Below are 25,771 nucleotides of genomic sequence, written 5' to 3'. Positions count from 1 at the left end.
GTAGCACCTTCCCCAGAGTTATGACTGATAAAAAATGTCTCCAGACATTGCCAAATCCCCCCAATGCCCACCCCTGGGGGAGGATACAGAGTTGACCTTGGTTGAAAACCAGTGGCCTAGAGATGCCACTGCACAAAAATTCTTGTGACAGTCATCTACTTTTACTGATGCTCTATTTCTTTACATGTTAAACAGATGATACCAACTGTCCGGGGATTAGAGAAGCATAAAATATTGATTAATATGGCATGTTTTCTGTTTAAACAAATATGTCAAAGCTTATACATTTTTAGTGTCTACTGACACCTGCATATTAGTCACCTTGGGAATTTACTCATTTATCCAAGTGATACTGAAGCAATTTGAAGAATAATTTTAGTTGGGGATAAGTCCTTCTTCTTTCATGGTAAATTGCTTTTTGAAGTAAGCTAAGCTCATTCAACTTTGGCAAATAAGGTAAGTGAGCAAAGCTGATGAAGGCTCTTTGGAGTCTAAGTGAAACAATAATGAGATGGATTTTTCTTGCCTCATGAACAGATACTGAAGTCAATTTCAATAGAGGAGTCTTAAAAAAATTCTGAGTCATTCTGTCATTGATGGGATAAGTGAACAGTCCTCTCCATGGGTAATAATTCTGAATGACAGCTCATCTTCAGCTTATAAGTGTTGGGATGTCAGTTTAAAAAAAATTCCACTACTTTAGAGTCATCTGTCATAGAATAAGATAAGAGAAAATATCCTGAATTATTGGAAAAATTCTTTTCTTTCAATATGTGATTATCTGTATTACTTGGATCAAGCAATAGACATTTACAGAATGTTTACTGAGTATGTGCTAGTGACTGTACTTTAAAGTGATTAAGACGTAGCCCCTTATCCTCAACACGGTTACCCTGTAGTGGGAGAGACAGATTAATAAACAGTTTATTGCTACATCATGTGGTAACTTCTAAGATAAGTCAAAATCAGTTATTTACCTGGTTTCTCAATCTAGCGCTGCCATAAACTGACTGTGTAAGCTAGATGAAGTCACTTAATTTCATCTGCTTTGTTTCCTTATCTATAAAGGTAGTTTTCCCCTCTTCTAGCATCATTATGCCAATTCCTTGATAACAATGACAATTTCTATGGACATGTGTACTATAATATTTTGTAAAAAAAAAAATTATATGATGTCTAAATACTAACCAGTAGTTTCATTTGAATTATTACCAAAACAGGAAGAGATGCTAAAATAGACATTCATGAACATGAACTGTTGAGAGATCTGACTTGTTACTGGTAGTTCATTATTAAAGAATGACCATAAACCAAGTGAATTGCCCTTATTTCTTCTTCCTGGACTATGCAGCACTATAATAAACTACACATAAGCTTGGTTGACCAGGAGTTGCTGTGTCTCAGAAAAATAACAAGCAGCAAAAAGTAAAATAAAATGTCTACATTTAAAACTTAACTCATAAATTCTTTGTAATTTAAATTATTATATTATTTTAAATAATATGAGTGACATCTACAAACCTAAGATGAAGTTTGACTGTCAAGGTGTCCGTTTCTGGCTTCAACATTCTCAATTATAAAATGAAGAGATTGGCATTAGAGCTAATATTTTTTGAATGACTACAATAGACACATTATTTATGTTCTTATTTCAGTCCTCCTAGCAACTGAATGATGCATATATTTTTATTTCTATTTTGCATATGGAAAAAATGAGGCTTAGCCAAATAAACCAACTCACCTAGCCTTGCACAGCATCTGTGGCAGAGCTGGAATTCGAACATATGTCAATCTGATTTCAGAGTCTCTGCTTTTTTTCACCCCCTACACTTCACTCCATTTTTTGAGTTGTCTCTGATGAAGAGCTGAAATTATATAATTCTTTTCACGGTAACTCAAAAATGTAATATGAAAGTATCACGTATTTTCTAACTATAAAATGAAAAACAAAATGTTTATGTCTACTTCCAAATTCATGGACAAACAAAGGTCCTGGCAGATGAGTAGCTTTTTACATGTAAAAATGGCTTCCAAAGAGTATCATTGATTCTTGTCCAGAATATTTCTAAATCCCCAAAGCTTCAGGGATAGAGCAAAAACCAATCCAAATATCAGGTTATCTCTCTCGGTCAGCGTACTAACTGACATGCTAACATGAAAGTCAGTGTGGTGTTCTAGTTGGGGGCCTGCCCAAAGAACCACTTTCCATATCTCTAGTTTTTTTTTTTAACTCTTATCTGTGAGAACCTTGATGATTTAAGAGTTTGTATATTAAAATTGTGATACTTAGTTCAATATTAAAGCAGTCAATGAAGTGAAATATTTAATTTAACTGTACTACTTCTGTATCATGTAGACATTTTTATTTTAATGTGGTAAATGTAGAATGATAGATTAACTGACAGTGCTGAGATGTGGCTTCTAGAAGAGCGTGACAAAGCAGGCTATCCATTCATTCATCCTTTTATTTATCTTTCATTATGAGAATGAGTTAGGTAGGTTTCTATTGTTCATTCCATTTGGCACCTTGTTCATGTTTCTTGTGGGGTTTTAAGTAGCCCAAAATTGATATTAGGGATTGAAAGATGGTAGGTAGAAGGCAAGACTAGCTTGCAGCTCCTGCTGGGACAAATAGAGCAGCAAGTGGAGACTCACATCATGAACTTTTGCTTAAAGAACTGCTGCAGGAGTATCTCAGGAAAGCTGAGAGAATCCGCAAACTAAAGAAAGAACTGGATCACTACTGCAGGCTCCCTGAGACATCAAAAAACTGTGAGTCTGCTTGCTTTCTCAGTGGGAAGTTCATGGTATGGTGCAAATTCTCAGTCCTGGGCATTGACTGCCTGGAAATAAACTCATTGCTACTGGTGGGCGCACAGTGGGAGTGAGACCAGCCTTGAGAGTGGGGTGAGGCCTGTGACTGTCAGCTTTCCCCTACTTCCCTGGTGGCCTGTATGATTCAGAAAAGGCAGGCATAATTCCCTGGTAACATAACCTCATTCCACCCATGGAGAGTCTGAGCTCAGACACACCTATCCCTGCCCCAACTTGGCCCACTTGGTGGACTTTCTCTACTCGCCCTGGTAACAGAAGACAAAGGTCATAATCTCTGGGCTCTGCCCACAGCCTGAGAAACGTGAACACTTAAGCAAGTATCCCTATGGCGAATTTGCAACCTCCTTATATTACCACAGCTGATGTGCTCTTGAAAGCACTACCTCCTGGCTGGAGGCCAACCAAAACAAAACCAATGCTCTAAACAAAAATACAACCAAGGATGCTCACAGAGTCCACTTCACTCCCCTGCTCCCTTCCCCAGAGCAGTTGCTGGTATCCACTGCTGAAAGACCTGAAAATGAATCATATTACAAGACTCTTTGCAGACACTTTGCAGTACCAACTGGGAGCCTGGTAGCTCTACTGGGTGGCTAGACCCAGAAAAGGAAAAACAATCACAGAAGTGTGGCTCTCAGGAAGCCCCATTCCCAGGGGAAGGGTAAGAACACCACATCAAGGGAGCAGCCGGTGGGATAAAAGAATCTGAACAGCAGCCCTTAAGTCCCAGATCTTCCTTCTGACATAGTCTTCCCAAATGAGAAGGAACCAGAAAAACAATTCTGGTAATATAACAAAACAAGGTTCTTTAACACCCCAAAAGATCACACCAGCTCACCAACAATGGATCCAAACTAAGGTAAAATCTCTTAATTGCCAGAAAAAGAATTCAGAAAGTTGATTATTAAGCTAACCAAGGAGGCACCAGAGAAAGGTGAAAATCAAACATGATTTTTGATTTATATCCTGATACAGGATATGAAAGGAAAAATCTTCAGTGAAATAGATAGCATAAATAAAAACCAGTCACAGTTTCTGGAAATCAAGGACACACTTAGAAAAATGCAAAATGTACTGGAAAGTCCCAGCAATAGAATCGAACAAGCAGAAAAAAAAATTTCAGAGCTCAAAGACAAGGCTTTCAAACTAAACCAGTCCATCAAAGACAAAGAGAAAAAAAAATTTAAATAAATGAACAAAGCCTCCAAGAAGTTTGGGACCATGTTAAATGTTCAACCTAAGAATAATTGGCATTCCTGAGTAAGAAGAAAAATCGAAAAGTTTGGAAAACATATTTGAGGAAATAATTGAAGAAAACTTTCCAGTTTTGCTAGAGATCTAGACATCCAAATACAAGAAGCTCAAAGAACAACTGGGAAATTCATTACAAAGAGATCATCACCTGGGCACATAGTCATCAGATTATCTAAAGTCAAGATGAAGAAAAAAATCTTAAGAGCTGTGAGGCAAAAGCATCAGGTAACCTATAAAGGAAAACCTATCAGATTAACAGCAGATCTTTCAGCAGAAATCCTACAAGCTAGATGGGTTTGGGGTCCTACTTTTAGCCTCTTTAAAGCTATTATCAGGCAAAAATTTTGTATCCAGTGAAACTAATCTTTATAAATAAAGGGAAGATACTCTCTAGATACAAAATTCTTTGTCTTTTCTAGACAAACAAATGTTGAGAGAATTTGCCATTATCAAGCCAACACTATAAGAACTACTTTAAATCTTGAAACACATTATCGAAACACACCAAAGTAGAAACTCCTTAAAGCATAAATCTCACAGGACATATATAACAGTAACACAATGAAAAACAAATAAACAAAAACCAACAAGGTACTCAGGCAAATAGCAGGATGAACAGACTAGTACGTCATACTTCAATACCAATGTTGAATGTAAATGGCCTAAATGCTCCACTTAAAAGATACAGAATAGCAGAAAGAACAAGAATTCACCAACAAAGTTTCTGCTGTCTTCAAAAGACTCACCTAACACATAAGGATTCACATAAACTTAAGGTAAAGGGATGGAAAAAGATATTCCATGCGAATGGACACCAAAAGTGAGCAGGAGGAGCTATACTTACATCAGACAAAACAAACTTTAAAGCAACAGTAGTTAAAAACGACAAAGAGGGACATTATATAATGATAAAAGGACTAGTCCAACAGGATAATATCACAATTCTAAATATATATCCACTTAACACTGGAGCTCCCAATTTATAAAACAATTACTGGTAGACCTAAGAAATGAGATGGACAGCAACACAATAATACTGGAGGACTTCAGTACTCCACCGACAGCACTAGACAGGTCATCAAGACAGAAAGTCAACAAAGAAAAAAATGGTCTTAAACTATATCCTACAACAAATGGACTTAACATATATTTACAGAATATTTTGCTGGACACCTGCAGGATATCCATTCTATTCATCAGCATATGGAACATTCTCCAAGATAGACCATACAATAGGCCACAAAACAAGTCTCAGTAAATTTAAGAAAATCAAAATTATATCAAGTGCTCTCTCAGACAACAGTGGAATAAAATTGGAAATAAACTCCAGAAGGAATCCTCAAAACCATGTGAGTATGTAGAAATTAAATAACCTGCTCCTGAATGATCATTGGGTCAACAGTGAAATCAAGAGGGAAATTAAAAAATTATTTGAACTGAACCATAATAGTGACACAACCTGTAAAATCCTGAAATATAGCAAGAGCAGTTCTAAGAGAAAAGTTCATAGAATTAAATTCCTACATCAAACAGTCTGAAAGAGCGCAAAGAGACAATCTAAGATCACACCTCATGAAACTGGAGAAACAAGAACAATCCAAACCCAGAAGAAGAAAAGAAATAACCAAGATCAGAACAGAACTAAACGAAATTGAAACCAAAAAATGCAAAAGATAAAACAAAAAGCTGGTTTTTGAAAAGATAAATAAAATTGATAGACCATTAGCAAAATTAACCAAGAAAAGAGAGAAAATCCTAATTTAAGTTCAATTAGAAATGAAATGGGAAATATTACAACCAGTACCACAAAAATATAAAACATTATTAAAGGTTACTATGAACACCTTTATGTGCATAAACTAGAAAACATAGAGGAGATGAATAAGTTCCCAGAAATATACAACTCTCCTAGATTAAACCAGGAAGATATAGAAACTCTGAACAGACCAATAACAAGCAGCAAGGCTGAAATGGTAATAAAAAATTGCCAACAAATAAAAAGTCCAGGACCAGATAAATTCACAGCTGAATTCTCTCTGGCACTCAAAGAAAAATTGGTACCAATCCTATTGACACTATTACAAAAGACAGAGAAAGGGGAAATCCTCCCTAAATCATTCTACGAAGCAAGTAACACCCTAATACCAAAACCAGGGAAGGACATAGCAAAAAAAGGAAACTACAGAGCAATATCCCTGATGATTATAGATGCAAAAATCCTTGACAAAATACTGGTGAACTGAATCCAACAGCATATTGAAAAGATAATCTACCATGATCAAGTGGGTTTCATACCAAGGATGTAGGGATGGTTTAAAATATTCAAGTCAATATATGTGATACACCTCATAAACAGAATTGAAAAGAAAAATCACATGATCATCTCAATAGATGCAGAAAAAGCATTTGACAAAATCCACCATCCCTTACTATTAAAACCCTCAGCAAAAGTGGCATAGAAGGGACATACTTTAATGTAATAAAAGCCATCTATGACAAACCCATAGCCAACATAAGATTAAATGGGAAAGAGTTGAAAGCACTCCCCCTGAGAACTGGAACAAGACAAGGATGCCCATTCTCACCACTTCTGTTCAACATAGTATTGGAAGTCCTAGCCAGAGTAATTAGACAATAAAAAGAAATAAGGGACATCCAAATCAGCAAAGAAAAACTGATTTGGATGTCCCTTAAACTGTCATTGTTTGCTAATGAAATTGTTGTATAAATAAAAAATCCTAAAGACTGTTCCAAATAGTTCCTAGAACTGATAAATGAATTCAGCAAAGTTTCAGGATACAAAATTAATCTACACAAATCAGTATCTCTGCTATAACCAACAGCAACCAAGCTGAGAATCAAATCAAGAACTCAACCACTTTTAAAATAGCTGCAAAAAATAAAACAAAATATTAGAAATATATGTAACCAACCAGGTGAAAAACCTCTGCAGGAAAACTACTAAACACTGCTGAAAGAAATTATAGAGTACATTAACGAATGGAAACACATCCCATACTCATGGATGAGTAGGATTAATATGGTGAAAGTGACCATACTGCCCAAAGTAATCTACAAATTCAGTGCAATTCCCATTAAAATACCACCATCATTTTTTCACAGAACTAGAAAAAGCAATCCTAAAATTCATATGGAACCAAAAAACAGCCCACATAGCCAAAGCAAGACTAAGCAAAAAGAACCAATCTGGAGGCATCACATTACCTGCTTTCAATCTATACTATAAGACCATAGTCACCAAAACATCATGGCATCTGTATAAAAATAGGCACACAGACCAATGGAATAGAACAGAAAACCCAGAAATAAAGCCAAATACTTAAAGCCAACTGATTCTTTACAAAACAAACAAAAACATAAAGTGGGAAAGAACGCCTATTTAACAAATGGTGCTGGGATAATTAGCAAGCCACATGTTGAAGAATAAAACTGGATCCTCATCTCTCATCTTTTACAAAAATCAACTCAAGATGGATAAAAGACTTAAATCTAAGACTTCAAACCATAACAAGTCTAGAAAATAACATCAGAAAAACACTTCTAGACATTGGCTTAGGCAGACTTCATGACAAAGAACCCAAAAGCAAATGCAACAAAAACAAAGATAAATAGATGGAACTTAATTAAACTAAAAAGCTTCTGTGCAGCAAACGAAATAATCATCAGAGTTAACAGACAACCCACAAAGTGGGAGAGTCTTCACAATCTATGCATCCAACAAAGGACTAACATCCAGAATCTACAAAGAACTCAAGCAAATCAGCAAGAAAAAAAAAATCCCATCAAAAAGTAGGCTAAGGAAATGAATAGACAGTTCTCAAAAGAAGATATACAAATGTCCAACAAGCATATGGAAGAATGCTCAACATCACTAATGATCAGGAAAATGCAAATCAAAACCACAATGTGATACCACCTTATTCCTGCAATAATAGCCATAATCAAAAATAAAAATAATAGAGGTTGGTGTGGATGTGGTGAAAAGAGAACACTTCTACACTGCTGATTGGAATGTAAACTAACAACCATTATGGAAAACTGTGGAGATTCCTTAAAGAACTAAAAGTAGATCTACCATTTCACCCAGCAATCCCACTACTAGGTATTCACCCAGAGGAAAAGAAGTCATTATATGGAAGAGATACTTGCACATGCATGTTTATAGCAACACAATTTGCAATTGCAAAAATATGGAACCAGCCCAAATACCCATCAATCAACAAGTGGATAAGGAAAATGTGATTTTATATATATATATGAAACATGGAATACTACTAAGCCATAAAAAGGAAAGAAATAATGGCATTCACACCACCCTGGATAGAATTGGAAATTATTATTTGAAGTGAAGTAACCCAGGAATGGAAAACCAAACATTGTATGTTCTCACTTATAAGTGGGAGCTAAGCTATGAGGATGCAAAGGCATAAGAATGATACGTTGGACTTTGGGGACCTGGGAAAGGAGCAGAAGTGGGGGTGAGAGATAAAAAAAACTACACACTGGGTACAGGTTACACTGTTTAGGTGATAGGTGCACCAAAATCTCAGAAATCACCACAGTAAAACTTACTGATATATCCAGACCCAACCTGCTCCCTAAAAACCTACTGAAATGTAAAATAAATTTTAAGAAACTAAGTAGCCCAAAGCATTCACTCTGGACACAGAGCTGGGCTTGTCCTGACTCTATCACTTGCCATTTTGTGATCTTAGGCAAGTTCTATAAACTCTCTGAACCTCAATTCCTCCTCTGTAATCTTAAAATAAAAATGCACCTGTCTCAAGACTACTGTGAAGCATAAAGTAACAATCATACAAGCTGTTTAGCTCTATGTCTGGTACATAGTGAGTGATCAATAAATGTTAGCTTTCATTAACAACATAGTTTTGCAAGGATATTCAATGGTACTCTGCTAAATTAAAAGAGTAAATAATCTTTGAGAAGCTAATTTCCTATGAACTGAGTTTATCATTGTGAATAATTAGGTTTACTTTAAATAGAGCCCTATTGTAATATAATTTATTATGATGACTTAGAGTTTTCAATAGATGTGAGCACATATAACAATTTGGTACACTAATTGTCAGATGCTATATGGCCATTGCAACAAATATCTTGGGGTTTTGTTTTTCCCTAATACTAACAGCTTTTTATTATATATTATTATTTTTATTTGGTGATAATTATTTTTAGAACTAAGCTTAAATCTATTATAGGGATTCTGTATATCAGAATTTACAGTGAGACATTACAATCCAGACTTGCTCAAGCTTGCGTAGATTCTGAAGTGGGGCTGCATCCCAGTGTTATTTTAGTGTCCCATAAGTTTGAGAACCACTTACTGACTATATTGTCAGCTCCTTGAAAATAGGGAGCACAGGGAACACCACCTATTCAATTTTGTAGCCCCCAGAATTGCTCTAAAGCTGTTATTTTCTAAGTTGTTTTGGAAGTCAGATATCATAGAATATAATAAAAGAGAAATTAAGTTGCATATTCCAAAGAGAAACCAAGTCTTACATGTTCTAAGAAGTGAGAGCTAATATCTGACAAATTTATAATTGGCCAATGCCACCTTAAATTACAGCAAAAACAATTCTTTTATTGATAACAACTTTTTTTCTTTTCATTTTTTTGTACTTTAGGTTCTGGGGTACATGTGCAGATCATGCAGGATTGTTGCATAGGTACACATATGGCAATGTGGTTTGCTGCCTCCATCCCCCCGTCACCTACATCTGGCATTTCTCCCCATGTTATCCCTCCCCGACCTCCCTACCCCCATGCTGTCCCTCCCTTGGACACCTGCAACAGACCCCAGTGTGTGGTACTCCTCTCCCTGTGTCCCTGTATTCTCATTGTTCAACACTCGCCTGTAAGTGAGAATATGCAGTATTTGATTTTCTGTTCTTGTGTCAGTTTGCTGAGAATGATGGTTTCCAGATTCATCCATGTAACTGCAAAGGACACAAACTCATCATTTTTTATGGCTGCATAGTATTCCATGGTGTATATGTGCCACATTTTCCTTATCCAGTCTATCGTCGATGGGCATTTGGGTTAGTTCCAGGTCTTTGCTATTGTAAACAGTGCCTCTGTGAACATACATGTGCATGTGTCTTTATAATAGAATGATTTATAATCCTTTGGATATATACACAGTAATGGGATTGCTGGGTCAAATGGAATTTCTATTTCTATGTCCTTGAGGAATTGCCACACTGTCTTCCACAATGGGAGAACTAATTTACACTCCCACCAACAGTGTAAAAGTGTTCCTATTTCTCCACATCCTCTCCAGCATTTGTTGTCTCCAGATTTTTTAATGATCGCCATTCCTTTTTTTTTTTTTTTTTTTTTTTTGAGACGGAGTTTCGCTCTCATTACCCAGGCTGGAGTGCAATGGCGCGATCTCGGCTCACCGCAACCTCCGCCTCCTGGGTTCAGGCAATTCTCCTGCCTCAGCTTCCTGAGTAGCTGGGATTACAGGCACGCGCCACCATGCCCAGCTAATTTTTTTTTTTTTTTGTATTAGTAGAGACGGGGTTTCACAATGTTGACCAGGATGGTCTCGATCTCTTGACCTCGTGATCCACCCGCCTTGGCCTCCCAAAGTGCTGGGATTACAGGCTTGAGCCACCGCGCCCGGCCAATGATCGCCATTCTAACTGGCATGAGGTGGTATCTCAATGTGGTTTTGATTTGCATTTCTCTAATGACCAGTGATGATGAGCATTTTTTTCATATGTTTGTTGGCCTCATATATGTCTTCTTTTGAAAAGTGTCTGTTCATATCCTTTGCCCACTTTTGGATGGGTTTGTTTTTTTTTCTTGTAAATCTGTTTTAGTTCTTTGTAGATTCTGGATATTAGCCCTTTGACAGGTGGGTAGATTGCAAAAACTGTTTCCCATTCTATTGGTTGCCAAACTCTAATGATTGTTTCTTTTGCTGTACAGAAGCTCTGAAGTTTAATTAGGTCCCATTTGTCTATTTTGGCTTTTGTTGCCAATGCTTTTGGTGTTTTAGTCATGAAGTCCTTGCCTATGCCTATGTCCTGAATGGTTTTGCCTAGGTTTTCTTCTAGGGTTTTTATGGTGTTAGGTCTTATGTTTAAGTCTTTAATCCATCTGGAGTTAATTTTAGTAATAACAACTTTTTAAAAAATGTACAGTATTTTTGACAGCTATATTGCTTTATACCAAGGTACAAATATAAGCCACAACTAGCAAATAGTTTATATACCCTTCCTTCAGGGAGCTGTTGAAAGGTTAGGCTAGCTGTATACTATTGACAAGGCACTGTTCTGAGAAAGGCATATTTTTTTGCTATTAATCACATTTCTATTATTTAAATACATCAAGCGACCCAGCAGATTCTGTTGCAAGTAAGCATATGCCCATCTCAGAGTTAGGTCAAGCGTGTCTGCACACACATGGTTGTTATCGTAAAACTGAAAATGGTTCATTAAGTTGAATCTAGGATCTCTATCACCCTTGGTGACCATTTGGTGTGACTGGGATAATTGTTCAGCTAATTCTAGCAGCTAACAGTGGGCCCCTGGGACGTGTGAGTTCTCCACACCCCCATGCAGCCCTTCTTGTTTGCCCTGTAGCTTGTGATAACAACATGCAGCTCTCCAGGAGGGATGACCCAGTGAGACTTTTCTACTTCAGTCTCTCAGCAAAAAGATGAAAGGAAAAATATGTCTCTTATCTTTGGGGAGTCACTTCACCAGGAACTTTTGTTAAAAGTTTATAGCATGTGTTTCAGTAAATATTAATGGCAAAAAGGTTTGTTCAGATATGATATTCATTAAATTGGATTATAGATACTGGATTAAAATAAGGGGCCATTTTCATTTTTAAAAACAGGATCCATATATTTTGGGAGTTGTTGATATCCCCAATAATAATAGGCTTAACATTTGCATTAATCAAGGAATGATTAAAAGGAATAACCCAAAAGTCATTTAGTAGCATCTGACAATTTATGGTACCTACACTCTTAGATCTGTACACATAAAATGACTTGCCCAGTGTCACCTTATTGATTTTTACCCAGAATCAAATTATCCTGTAACCATCCCCAGTTTTTTCTTCACTGATAGAAAGCCAACACTTAGTACTAACATTTATCATTGTAGTTCATTTCTCAGGGACATCAAGATGTTCATGGTTATTTGTTTGTTTGTTTGTTTGTTTGTTTGTGATATGGAGTTTCACTCTTGTTGCCCAGTCTGAAGTGCAGTGGCATGACCTCAGCTCATTGCAACCTCCACCTCCCGGGTTCAAGAGATTCTCTTGCCTCAGCCTCCCAAGTAGCTGGGATTACAGGCACTGCCACCACCATAATTTTTTGAATTGTTAGCAAAGACGGGGTTTCACTATGTTGGGCAGGCTGTCCTTGAAGCCCCAACCTTGTTACCTGCCCACCCCGACCTCCCAGTGTTCATGGTATTTTTTAGAGGAGAAGTTATTGGGTAACAAAGATAAATGGCCTGGTTATATAAACAATCATTTCATATAAATTAAAGTTTAAGCCAAAAGAGACCATTTGATGCCCAAAGGAAAAAAAATATACTAGTGGGAAAATATTAATTGATAGGTGATGAACAGAAGTTATTTTCTTCTTCTCCTAATATCATCCTTATCTGTCCCAAACTTTAGCCTGACCAACACTCCCCTGTGCTCACTCTTCATGGAATCAGAAATATGTTACATAAAACCCACTCTCATGACTAGGGAAGCATGCATGGATAGAAGACGTCATTTGGTGAATGAAGGCAATGCAAAGATGCTCATTTCCTTTAAACAAATATTGTCTGTGTCGAAGCAATTATAGAAAAATCCCTAGGCATGGTCTTCCAGCTTCCCTAGCAGATAGATATTGAGGTCCTCCCCAGGAGTGGCAGGGAAAGGGCTTGCATGAAGCATAAGTGGACATTGACAGTGGATGGCTGACTGAGTTCATGAAAAGGGTAGGGCTTCAGGTTAAAGCAGAAGCATAGAGGTTGGATTATGATACTATGGTTCTTACTTCAGACAAGTACCTGATTGCCTAGAAAGATAATTATGCAAGCTGCATAACTGTCTTTCTAGTCGAGCTGCATAATTTTCTTTCTAGGCAATCAGGTACTTGTCTGGAGTGCATCATCTCTCTTCGGCTTAGAAAAGTGTTGTTCTAAACACTTTGTAATTCTGTGCATTTTATGATCTCCAAAGACATTAGAATTATTCACATTCCATAATCCATATATCAGTTTAGGAGATATGATATGTAAAACTCCATGGGCATTTTCTGTCTGTCATATAACTGAGAGACTACCTACTTCTACACTCTTGGTAGATGGAGGCCTGGTATCGGGCTAGTGTTAAGGAAGGAGCAGGATGGTGGTACAGTGAGATCTGTCTTGGAGTAAACAGGAACAATGGGAGAATAGGAAGCTTGATGTGTGTCTATATTCAGATGGAAGACTTTAGTCATAGAAAAACCCATGTTTTCTGTGGAGTTAAGAGAGCATACAGTTTAGAGAAACTGCAAGTGGCTCTGTTTGCTGTAACATAGCATTTGGAATTAGTGCAAAAGATTGATCTGGAGAAAGAAGAATGGTTCATATTATAAGGGGCCTTCCTTTGTTTTCATGCTAAGAAATTTGAGGGTTTTCCTGAGAAGAGTGGGGACAAACTGAAGGATTTGAAGGATTTTATTCAGGGAACTAATATGATTAGATTTGGAGTTAGAAAAATCACTCTCTCTACAGTAAAAATAAATTTTTTTTTAAAGTGAGTTTGAGTAAAACAATACTACAGGCAAGGAAAACAAAGAGGAGTTACCACAGCAACATCCCCAATGGAGCATGGGCTTCTATTTTGGCACCCCAGGATCTAGGTACATAATATGGCCAGTACATGTGTGTCATTGCATGAGGCTGTGGCAAGTAATTTAGATAACATACGACTGTACACTAAAGTGAGGTGTGGTCATAGGAATTGAAATAAATGGACAGAGATTTAAAATATGTTAGTGACATAGAATCTAAAGGAGTTGGACAATTTGCCTGTTTAGGGAAGGAGGAGGAATGAAGGAGTCAAAGAAAAAAAGAGAGAAGCTTCTGGCTTGTGTCACTCCTTATGTCATTCACTGAAGTCAGAAACATTGGGCACAGAACAAGATGAGGGAGGGACGATGACCATTTGCTTCAAATACGAAGACTCTGAGGGGTCTGCAGGAGATTCAGGTCCCGCTGCTCATAAGTCTGCCTGGATAGAAGAGCCTGGTTCTCTGGCATCCAGAGAGAAGTCTGGGCTACAAAAGTAGTTTGAGAGGTTGTACATATCTAGGTGGGAATTAAAGCTATGGGAATAATGCTATTATTGAGGGAAAATTAGAATCCATAAAGGATTGGCTGGAACTCTGACAATCATCACATCTTAGGCTTGGGCAGAAGAAAAGTGGTTGCAAAAAAAAGCTGTGGAGCTACCAAAAGTTGGAAGAAAATAGAAAAAAGTCTAGAGGAAATATCGATTCTCAGAAATCAGTGGAAGGTATTTCATGAAAAATGGGCACATATTCTAGGCACCAAAAATATAAACATAAAAGAAACATAGTCCTTATCTAAGAAGTTCAAATTCTGGTGAGGGAGCTGTCTACAGTTAAGTAGATAATTCAGAGCCGTTGATACCCACAGAAGAGAAATAAGATACCACTGGAGCCCAGAGAAAACGTGTCTCTACATCCCCAACTCCTAAGTCTCCAATTAGAACAAACTCAGAAGAAAAGAATCCTGAACTATTGCTTGCCCTATGAGTGATTTCATCACACAAAATAACATCATATTTTACCTGATAATTCATTCATTATCTTTCTCCCTTCAATAAAAGCAAAGCTACACAAAGGCATGGATTTTTGTCTCTTTTGCTCACTCTTGTGTCTCCAGAGCCTAGAAGAATTCCTGGCATGTAGTAGATGCTCAATAAATATTTTTTGAATAAATAAAAAACAGTAAGCATACATTCATATAAGGTGTTTACTGATCTCAGACCATATACCAGGGAATCCTATTTATACAAAACTGCTGATATGAATTTGTTTTCTTGTCTTTTGATTTTTCTCTTAAAAGATGAGTATACAACATGTGGGTTTTGATTAAGCATTCCAGTAGGCAGTGCTTTGGTTAAACCAAAGCTCACCATGCCATGAGGATTATTCAAACCTCTGGCAAACTTTCTTAGCCATGATATGCACTGGCTTTAGCTCATAGGACAAAATATGCATATTTTCCTGCTCTTTAAGATTTTTCACTAAGGAGATTGTCCTTCAAATAAGTCCAACCATGGGAAGTATTCTACAACCAGTGATGACACAATGGGCCTTTCTCGTAATTAACTCCACTCATTTAGAACTCTCCTAGAAAATTACCTGAAACTTAAAAAAAAAAAAAAAATCACTCAGCTGCAAAGAGAATGATTTGTTAAAAAAAATTTGTCTTCCTGAACAAAGACTTTTTCAGCTGTTAAGAATTCGTCAGATGTGTATTTGTTTTATACTTGGATAACTAAAAGACAACTGGGTCTTAAAAGTTTTAGATTCTACTAGTGCAGAATGCTTAACAGAGAAAGGTGGTTTGTATAATGGATTACTATCTTTATTCTAATCAAGCAAATTAAGAAAAATAGGCAGAGATGTGAGACCAGGCTAATTATCATGAATTCATTTTCTGAGCACCTCCCCAGCCACCCTCCCCAAAACAGGCCCTGCTGTGTGATATTCCCCTTCCTGTGTCCATGTGTCCTCATTGTTCAACACCCACTTATGAGAACATGCAGTGTTTGGTTTTCTGTTCTTGTGTCAGTTTGCTGAGAGTGATGGTTCCCAGGTTCATCCATGTCCCGGCAAAGGACGAACTCATCCTTTTTTATGGCTGCATAGTATTTCATGGTGTATATGTGCCACATTTTCTTTATCCAGTCTATCATTGATGGGCATTTGGGTTGGTTCCAAGTCTTTGCTATTGTAAACAGTGCCACAGTAAACATATGTGTGCATGTGTCTTTAAAATAGAATGATTTATAATCCTTTGGGTATATACCCAGTAATGAAATTGCTGGGTCAAATGGTATTTCTAGTTCTAGATCCTTGAGGAATCACCACACTCTTCCACAATGGTTGAACTAATTTCCACTCTCACCTACAGTGTAAATGTCCTTGCCCATGCCTATGTCCTGAATGGTATTGCCTAAGTTTTCTTTCTCCACATCCTCTTCAGCATCTGTTGTCTCCTGATTTTTTAATGATCACCATTCTAACCGGCATGAGATGGCATCTTGTTGTGGTTTTGATTTGCATTTCTCTAATGACCAGTGATGATTATCTTTTTTTGATGTTTGTTGGCTGCATAAATGTCTTCTTTTGAGAATTGTCTGTTCATATCCTTCGCCCACTTTTTGATGGGGTTGTTTTGTTTTTTTCTTGTGAATTTAAGTTCTTTGTAGATTCTGGATATTAGCCCTTTGTCAGATGGGTAGATTGCAAATATTTTTTCCATTCTGTTGGTTGCTGGTTCACTCTAATGATAGTTTCTTTTGCTGTCCAGAAGCTCTTAAGTTTAATTAGATCTCATTTGTCTATTTTGACTTTTGTTGCCATTGCTTTTGGTGTTTTTGTCATGAAGTCCTTGCCCATGCCTGTGTCCTGAATGGTATTGCCTAAGTTTTCTTCTAGGGTACTTAGGGTGTTAGGTCTTATGTTTAAATCTTTAATCCATCTTGAGTTAATTTTTGTATAAGGTGTAAGGAAGGGATCTAGTTTTTGCTTTTTGTATATGGCTAGCCAGTTTTCCCAACGCCATTTATTATAGAGGGAATTCTTTTGCTATTGTTAGTTTTTGTCAGGTTTGTCAGAGATCAGACGGTTGTAGATGTGTGGCATTATTTCTGAGGCCTCTGTTCTGTTCCATTGATGTATATATCGGTTTTGGTACCAGTACCATGCTGTTTTGATTACTGTAGCCTTGTAGTAGTATATTTTGAAGTCAGGTAGCATGGTGCCTCCAGCTTTTTTTTTTTTTTTTTTTTGCCCCCCTTAGGATTGTCTTAGCTATGCGGGCTCTTTTTGGGTTCCATATGAAATTTAAGGGTTTTTTTCCAATCTTTTTAAAATAGAACTCTCTGAGGACCTCTCTGCTGTACATTTAGCTGAAATCAAATGTGCCTCATTCATTTTCAATGAGAAAAAAAGGAGAGACTTTAAAAATGAAATAATTGAGCTCTGAAAGAATAGAAATGGGAGGAGAGCCTAAACTGGGCTTCAAAACATGAGAGAGAGGGAGCTGTGTGCATATTATGGTCTACTGTGATGTAGGAGGCAGTGGAAACTTCTGGCACTGGGCACAGGAGGTATGAGAGAGGTCTTTATCAACTTTATCCATTGTAGAGTCATCTACAGATATTAGCCCTGCTTAGCAAGTAGGGCACCATGGCGAATAGCTGGCCACAATTTTCTTCAAAAAAATGTTGCAAAGCACTAACAAAAAATCCTGCATGTTTACTAGGACATTCCAGAACTTTGCCTTGGGAATTTATGGGTACAATTGGGGCAGTAAGCAGTGTATCCATAGTGCTAAAGGACAACTAAGGGACTAGTGCTCTGTAACTATGGGATGACTTACAGACCTGTGATGCATGCAATTGTGTTGTAATGATCACTGGCTTGTTTAGTGCATTTTTGAGTCTTTAAATTTCCTCAAGTGTGGAGCAAATAATTCAGCATTTTGAAGTGTTATTTAAACCTCTGAAGTACAAGAACCTCTACTTTAAACTCTTTGACCATTTCATGAGGGGAAAGCGTGCAACGCTTTTGTCAGTTCCCCATCTTCACCTCCACATCCTGCATGAAGTGGGATGTGCTCTAGTTGCTGCATTCCATTTAAAGGAATGTTGATTTCTCAGCTATAATATCCATTTAACACAACCTGTGGCAGAATTTAATATACGGAAAAGCTTAAAGAACTCCATACCCTTTTCCCAGTAGGAGCATTTGACTATCTCTGAATTTGAGAGAAGTTATTCTTCTGACACTAACAGTCCTCCGTAGGAGCTGTTTGATGATCTTGATGACACTTTTTATCCTGACATAACATTTTGAACTTCTGATTGCTTCTTCGATCCTAAAGCCATGCTTACCATCCTAACAACCTCTAATGACTGCAGCCATGCTTTTAAAAAATAAATCTTGCTTTGGAAACAAAAGAACAAACCCGAGAACAATCTTCTGACCATTTAAACAACTACTAAGAAAGAGCTAGAGGTCTTCACATTGCATTTGCAGAACTGGTAACATGGATATGTGGACTCCTTCTAATGCTTTGCACTGTCAGTATCTGTAGATGGATATCATCAATAAATCATAGAAAACATGAGTAAATCACATGAAATTTTGAATCGTAGGTTTTAGATCCAGCCACTGGAAAACTAGAGCAAATACATGGATGTGTGATTATTATTTGACCTTGTTAGACCCTACTACTTTTCACTTCTTTTGGCAGATTTTCTAGAGCTCAGCACCGTATTTCCATACTTTTCTAAAGGAGATGGCTTATTTTCATTCCCAGGAGGTTTAAAAGTCTTCCTTCTTTGCCAAGCAGTCATGGATCAGCTGCAGGTCTTGTTCTCCCCCAGTGCCGCTGTACTTAATAAGTTTGCATCGCAGAGGCTGCTAAGCACCTAATATATTTAACATCACACCTGGTCCGATACTCTTGTGATCTAAAAAAAAACAAACAGTAATTTTCTCTATTTGTAAGTGGTCATCTTATATGATGGTGATGGATTTTCCTGGGGAAAACATCTCTTTTCAAAGTTGGAAGACCTTTATTATTATATTTGCACAAGCCTCCGTCTTGTTAATTGACTAGTTAAGCTAGAATGCTACCTATTGACGTTGCAAACAATTACCAGGAATGTTATTTCTGGTTTTCCTCTCTGATTCAAAATCCTGTTCTCATGACATCTGACATGAGATATAAAGACAACAGGCTGGGCACTGTGGCTCATGCCTGTAATCCCAGCACTTTGGGAGGCCAAGGCAGATGGATCACCTGAGGTCAGGAGTTTGAGACCAGCCTACCAACAAAGCAAAACCCCATCTCTACTAAAAATACAAAAATTAACCAGGCATGGTGGCAGGTACCCTGTAATCCCAGCTACTTGGGATACAGGAAAATTGCTTGAATCTGGGAGGTGGAGGTTGCAGTGAGCTGAGATCATGCCACTGCACTCCAACCTGGACAACAGAGCGAGACTCCATCACAAAAAAAAATGAAAGGCAACAGAAACAAACAAACAAAAAAATGAGTTCCTGACAGGAATTCTCAGCTGTACCATGATTACTTCTTTTCATCCTCCTACTTTTGCGCATTTACTAACTTATCTATATTTTAAGATGATGTACATTGGGGTCCATTTATAATGTCTATTAGATTATAATATCACACAAGCAATGATTTCTCTGTTTTGGAAATAGCATACAGAGCAGCTGCTCCCCTAACTCATTTAGGAAATGGGGCTAATACTATTAACCTCCCTCACAAAGTGAGAAGCACTTTACAATAGGGAATTCCATGATATGTTAACTAATAACTTGGAAAAAGTATTTGTTTCTCCAAATATCCACTGGAGCTGCCAGAGAACATCTCTAAAAAATCTCCACTGAACTATTTTTACTTAGTGTTTTGAAGAACAATTGCCCACCATCCCCAAAAGTGTAATGCCTATGACAGAAACTGATTTAGCTGCTAACAAGAGAGGTATGGAATAAAAGAGAAAGAGTAAGAAGGCCAGGTAAATTTTAACTTTTATGGCCCGGTTACCTGGCTTTGGACTATGTATTTTTTTCCTGTCTCAGTCTTTCCTGCTCCTATCTGGTGATTCTTTGAATAATAGTGCCTCCAGTTGATCTAGTGTTAGAGTAGGGAAAGACTGAGGCAATTACAACTCAGGACAAAAGTGTGAGAGAGAAAATAGTAAATCTGAAGACCAGGGTGAATTTACATTCATCTACACTGTCTTTTTTTAATAGCTGTCATAATCAAGAACTATAGATTGATAGATGCTGTGCTTGCACAGGGATCCAGACCCAGTTACACCATGCTCCCTGCCTTTCACCCCAAAATTCAGTGAGAAAGACTGGCAGAGCAATACACTGTTACAGTGTAGAATAGTATGTATAAGGTGTTGAGGTGCTGTGAGATTTCAGAAAAGATAAATATAAATTATTTTCCTTGGAGTGAGAGATTGCTAAAGACCTATGAATCTGATCTAATCAATGTCCAGAGTAAACCAAATCTACTAGGTGATAAGCCTTGCCAATAGTGAACCAGAGATCATTTTAATAAATAAGAATTTTTTTAAAAATTTTTTCTAATTTTCCTGTGCTGAGGCGTCTCTTCGACATTTGAATTTGGAAAGTTCTGAAATATCAATTTATTAAAACAAGATACCACGACTTTGAATGGCTAAAATCCAAAACACTGACGATACCAAATGTCCCACCAAATATGGAGCAACAGAAACTTATTCATTCCCGTTGGGAATGCAAAATGGAACAGCTATTTTGGAAGTCAGTTTGGCAGTTTTTTACAAAGCTAAACTTAGGCTTACCATATGATCCAGTAATAGCAACCTTAGGTACTTACCGAAATGAATTGAAAACTTATGTCCATACAAAAACCTGCACATGGATGTTTATAACAACCTTATCCACGATTACCAAAACTTAGAAGGAACCAAGATGAAGCAAACAAGATGTACCTCAGTAGCTGAACAGATAAACAAACTGTTAATCCATACAATGGAACGTTACTCAGTGATAAAAATAAATGAGCCACAAGAGGGCATGAAGGTAGCTTAAATGCACATTGATAAGTGAAAAAAGACATTTGAAAAAGACTGCACAGTGTGTAAGTTCAACCATATGACATTCTGCAAAGGTTAAGATTATAGAGACAGTTGGAGAGTGGTGATGGTGTAAGACAACAGTGTACCTAATGCCTCTTAACTGTACAGTTAGAAATATTTAAAATGATAAATTTTATATATTGTTAATAAATATATTAATATATATTTTACCACAACATACACATTCAAGATTATAGACAGTAAAAGCTCAGTGGCGAGGGTTTGGTTTAGGGGAGGGAAGGTGAGCAGGTAGAGGGCACAGAGCATTTCTAGTGCACAGTTTCACTGTGGTACTCTAATGGGAGATTGAGGACATGATGCATTTGTCAAAATCCACAGAACTGTGCAACACAGAGTGAACCTTAATGTAAACTCTAAATTTCAGTTAATAACACTATATTACAACTAGTTTATCAGCTGCAACAAATATACCCCATTAATGCAAGTTGTTAATAATAGGAGAAACTAGCTAGGGGTTGGTGAGTAAGAGTTCTATATGAGCACTCTCTGTACTTTCTGTGTAAGTTTTCTGTAAACTAGGAACTGCTCTAGGCTGGGTGTGGTGGCTCACACCTGTAATCCCAGCACTTTGGGAGGCTGAGTGGAGGAGGATTGCCTGAGGACAGGAGTTTGAGACAAGCCTGGCCAACATGGTGAAACCGCATCTCTAATAAAAATACAAAAAATTAGCTGGGTGTGGTAGTGCGCTTCTGTGATCCCAGCTACTTGGGAGAATCACTTGAACCCAGGAGGCAGAGATTGCAGTGAGCCAAGGTTGTGCTACTGCACTCCAGCCTGGGTAACAGAGCAAGACTCCATCTCAAAAAAACAAAAACAAACAAAAAAAACTGCTCTAAAAAATATTCATTTAGATAGAGGCAAATAAGTATATAGCAAAAATTAAATATGGAATTGGCCACGAGTTAAAGTTAGGATCTGTAAAGTTAGAGGCTTTATTGACCTGAAAACATGTGTGTGTTTGTGCGTGTGTGTGTATACACATATATGTATAAATTTGGCGTAAAGGATGAAACATGAAAAATAACTGGACACTTACCAAGATATTTGGCTGCAGGCATAAGCTATTTTTTTTCTATCTACTACTAGCTTGAGCTGAATGACAGGTTGTTTTAAGAAAACAATGTTATTCTATGAATATCCTCATCTCTAAGCTTCCTTATCGTCATACTGCTTTTTCAGTTATTGCCTTAGTGCATCAGAGTAGATGACGTCAGATAAACTAGACCCAGAATAATGTGAAGAAGAAGGATGACCTCTGAACAGGATTTTGGCATAATGGGTTCCAATTTCATCTCTGTCACTGAGTGAAAACAAGCAGGGGCAGGCTACTCACCCTCTCTAATGATTTGTTTTCACATCTATCCAATAAGAGGGTTAGACTAGATACTCTCCGAATTCCATTCTTGCTCTCAAGTTCTTTTGTCTTGTCCGGTTAGGTTTAGCCAAAGACGTCATTTGGAAAATCTCAAAGCCCAAGTCCGCAGAGATCCTATTATTTTGACACAAATCTAATATTGCCTTACTTCATCAATTACTATTTGGAGTTTTGGAAAGAAAATACTCAAATAAATATCCTGACTATCTTGACTGTGTCCAAGTCTCCCTATTATATGCTGTAATAGAATCATTTTGTTTATAGAACCAGTTTGTAATTATGCTTTTATTTTGTGATTACTTGTTAATGTCTGCACACACCCACCCACCTCTAGATTTTGAGTTGTACAAAGGAAGGGAGTGATCTGATTTTACTCACCATTAACTCTTCAGTGCTTTGTGCCCAGAGTAGGTGGGCAGTACATACATATTGAATGAATGAAAGATTCATTATATTAGTTTAATGAAACATAAACATAATTTTTAATTGTATGAAGTAAAAGAGAATTAAGATTTTTTTGATACATGGCTTGCTCTGAATTAGGATGTTTTGTCTAAATGGTTGTAGGTTTGAGATAAAATTTTCCAACAGGAACTTAGCATTGTAATTTTTATTAATTCATGGTGATTTCTTGTCCATAAATGATCTACTGTTAACTGATGTGAGTCACAAATATCAGTGCATTTTTATATTTCTTATCTAAAACAATTTCTAGGCCAACAAATGAATTAAACTTATAGGAGCAAAATAATGGGAACTATTATGAATATAAAACTTATTACACAAGTAGCTATTTCCTTAAGTGACAGATGAAAATGGATTTTTCATTCTAGATTCAAATATTTCTTTAATTGATGAGTTAATCATTTGGATTTAAGATTTTGCTGTGGAAAAAAATCTGAAAAATGTGAAAAGTTCTATCTTTTATTTGAATAAGAGCTGAAGAAATCTGAAATCTTAATTATTGAGTCTACTCTTTCTAAAAATAAGTTGCATTTCTGGATGCTTGACTTGGCACTTAGTCTTCTGGCCAAATATATCAACAAAGTATTGGACAAACTATTTTTGTCTTCTTCTATTCTGTGTTCATGGAGTGATTCTAAATGCTAGCTTAATGTCTGCCCTTTATGACCAATGTATTATTCATGTTTTAGAAGTCTATCTGAAATCGTTCCTTTAAAACATGTCCATTAATTCAGAACATTAATTTAGAAAGATTACTTTTTCAGTTCAAGATAATGTTTTATGGTAAATGGAGAATCATAGATGCCATTTAAAACTTAGAACAAATGCAAGATGGTAAGAAAAAAAGCAATACAGTTGTTACTTATTTGAAATTGAAATCGAAGCCTGAGGTATAAAGAATTTTTTTTATCAGACAAATCATCCAATTCTGCTTAAGCAAGTAAATAACACAGTTCATGAAAATGTTGGCCTTGTGTATAGCAAACATAATGTTTGGGCTTTAGGAAAAAATGTTTTAATATGACTGTGACTTGACATTGAACCACGTTTCATTAAGATAAGAAAAATGTCAGAATTCTCCTCCAGCTGATGATATTCTTTGTTTTCTTCAGGTTTAAGTATATTGAAGTTTCATTGTAACTACAAATGTTCTCAGTCTAGACACTGTTATGATTTTAAATTATTGCAATCCAAAGTTCAAGATGTAGATACAAACCAAGTTTGTGACTTTAGTGGTAGTACATGTGAAACCACCTGTCAGGGTTAGAAATTTTGACTGACTTCAGAACTGAATAGATCATTTAATTTGGCCAAAAAGAAGTCACTTACCTTGCCTATGAGTAAACAATTTTTCTGCTGCCTAGTAGTAATTCATTTTCAATATATTCACCAAATACATAAAGGGTTTCTTTGGCTTTGGATTGATTTTTTTTTCTGTTTATATAAAGGAGATTTTTGAAGCAAAACAACTAGGTTTTAAGTAAACATAAAACCTTCATATTGCATAAAAAAGGTTATTCCATTTGAAGGGAAAAAAGCATAATTTTAGTGTCTTTCATTCAATTTGTTATTATTGTGGTGAATAAAGTGATCCTCATGTACTCATTTACTTAGAAGCTCAAAATGGGTAAGGAGCCAGAACAGGAAAATGTGGAGCTACCTAGGTTGAGCTCTGAGGATCCTATAGCTTCTGTGAAGTTGCAGCAAGTTTGATAGCACAGATGTGTTGATGATAATGAGTTACCATTCAACTTTTACATTTTTCTAATATACTCACAGTCTATTCGCATTCAAGTAAGTATAGATTTTTGAAGCTGCTGCTTTGTTAGTTTTGAGAACTGCAGACTTCTAGGACCCGTCTATTATTCCTGCTTTTGTCTAGAAATCATCTTTCTTAGATACAAGACCCATCGCCTCTCCACCCCACACAACAATGAGGCATCATTGATTATATTTTTCAAAATATGAAGCAAGTATTTTCAGCTTATTGATATAGCTAAGTATGTTATAAATTCTTGTAGTTTTTAAATGTTGGAATTAATTAGCTCTTCCTTTTCTATTAATATTTTATGCCACATTTTGGGAATTTGCTTCTGTTTTGAAATTTCTCCTACAAAAGTTTTATTGACTCAATATATTGATATACTAAACCTAGTTACAGAATGAGATAGTGAAGTGGTAATAGAATACCCACATTAAATTTACAAAGCATTCTGTATATCTTATTTCCATTTGGAAGGTACTCAGCTGCACAGTTTTATGTGTCCAAGAAGATATCATTTGTGAACCTTCATTTTAATTATCAAACTGCCTTTGGCTTCAGCTGCTTTGAGCCCACACTTTCTCTTCCATTGTTAACAAATTTGAGAAACAGAGTCAATAAAACCTAATTATTGCACAGATGTGAAATCAGCTCTAATTCCTGAATATATGTTCGGGTTTTCTGGATTAAACTAGAAAGTTTAGTGTCTCCTTTCACATACTTTTCTGGGCTTACTCTTCAACACCTAAAACAGCACCTCTGTTGCCTAACATAGTGCCTGGCAGGCAGTAACCATTTAGCATAACTGGATTGAATGAAAACTATGGCATCATTAGAGGGACTCCAAAGTGGGATACTCTGAGCTGAATATATCATCTTGATCAATTAAAGGATATATGGATCTCTATAGGTCACAGTGTCCTCAAAATCACATCTGCATGCTCCTGTGCTAATTTCCAAAAGCAACAGATCATTTCCCAGTTACCCAGATTATCCCTAAATAGAGAGATGAGAAGGCAGGAACTTACTAAATCACAGCCGTATAATCCAGTCTCATTTTTTACAACTATTAGAACAAAGCC

General features: G+C 36.7%; 1 protein-coding gene across 1 annotated transcript in view; it reads left to right on the top strand.

Annotated features, from left to right (window-relative positions):
- The window catches only part of PLCXD3 (phosphatidylinositol specific phospholipase C X domain containing 3), a 195,626-nt gene that overhangs the window by 143,820 nt on the left and 26,035 nt on the right, over positions 1-25,771 (top strand). The gene's annotated exons all lie outside the window — the stretch shown is intronic.

This window comes from Aotus nancymaae, unplaced genomic scaffold (assembly GCF_030222135.1).
Source record: "Aotus nancymaae isolate 86718 unplaced genomic scaffold, 86718_ANA_hifiasm-v0.15.2.pri h1tg000014l, whole genome shotgun sequence".
Lineage (NCBI taxonomy): Eukaryota > Metazoa > Chordata > Mammalia > Primates > Aotidae > Aotus > Aotus nancymaae.
This window is presented reverse-complemented; position numbering and strand designations above follow the sequence as displayed.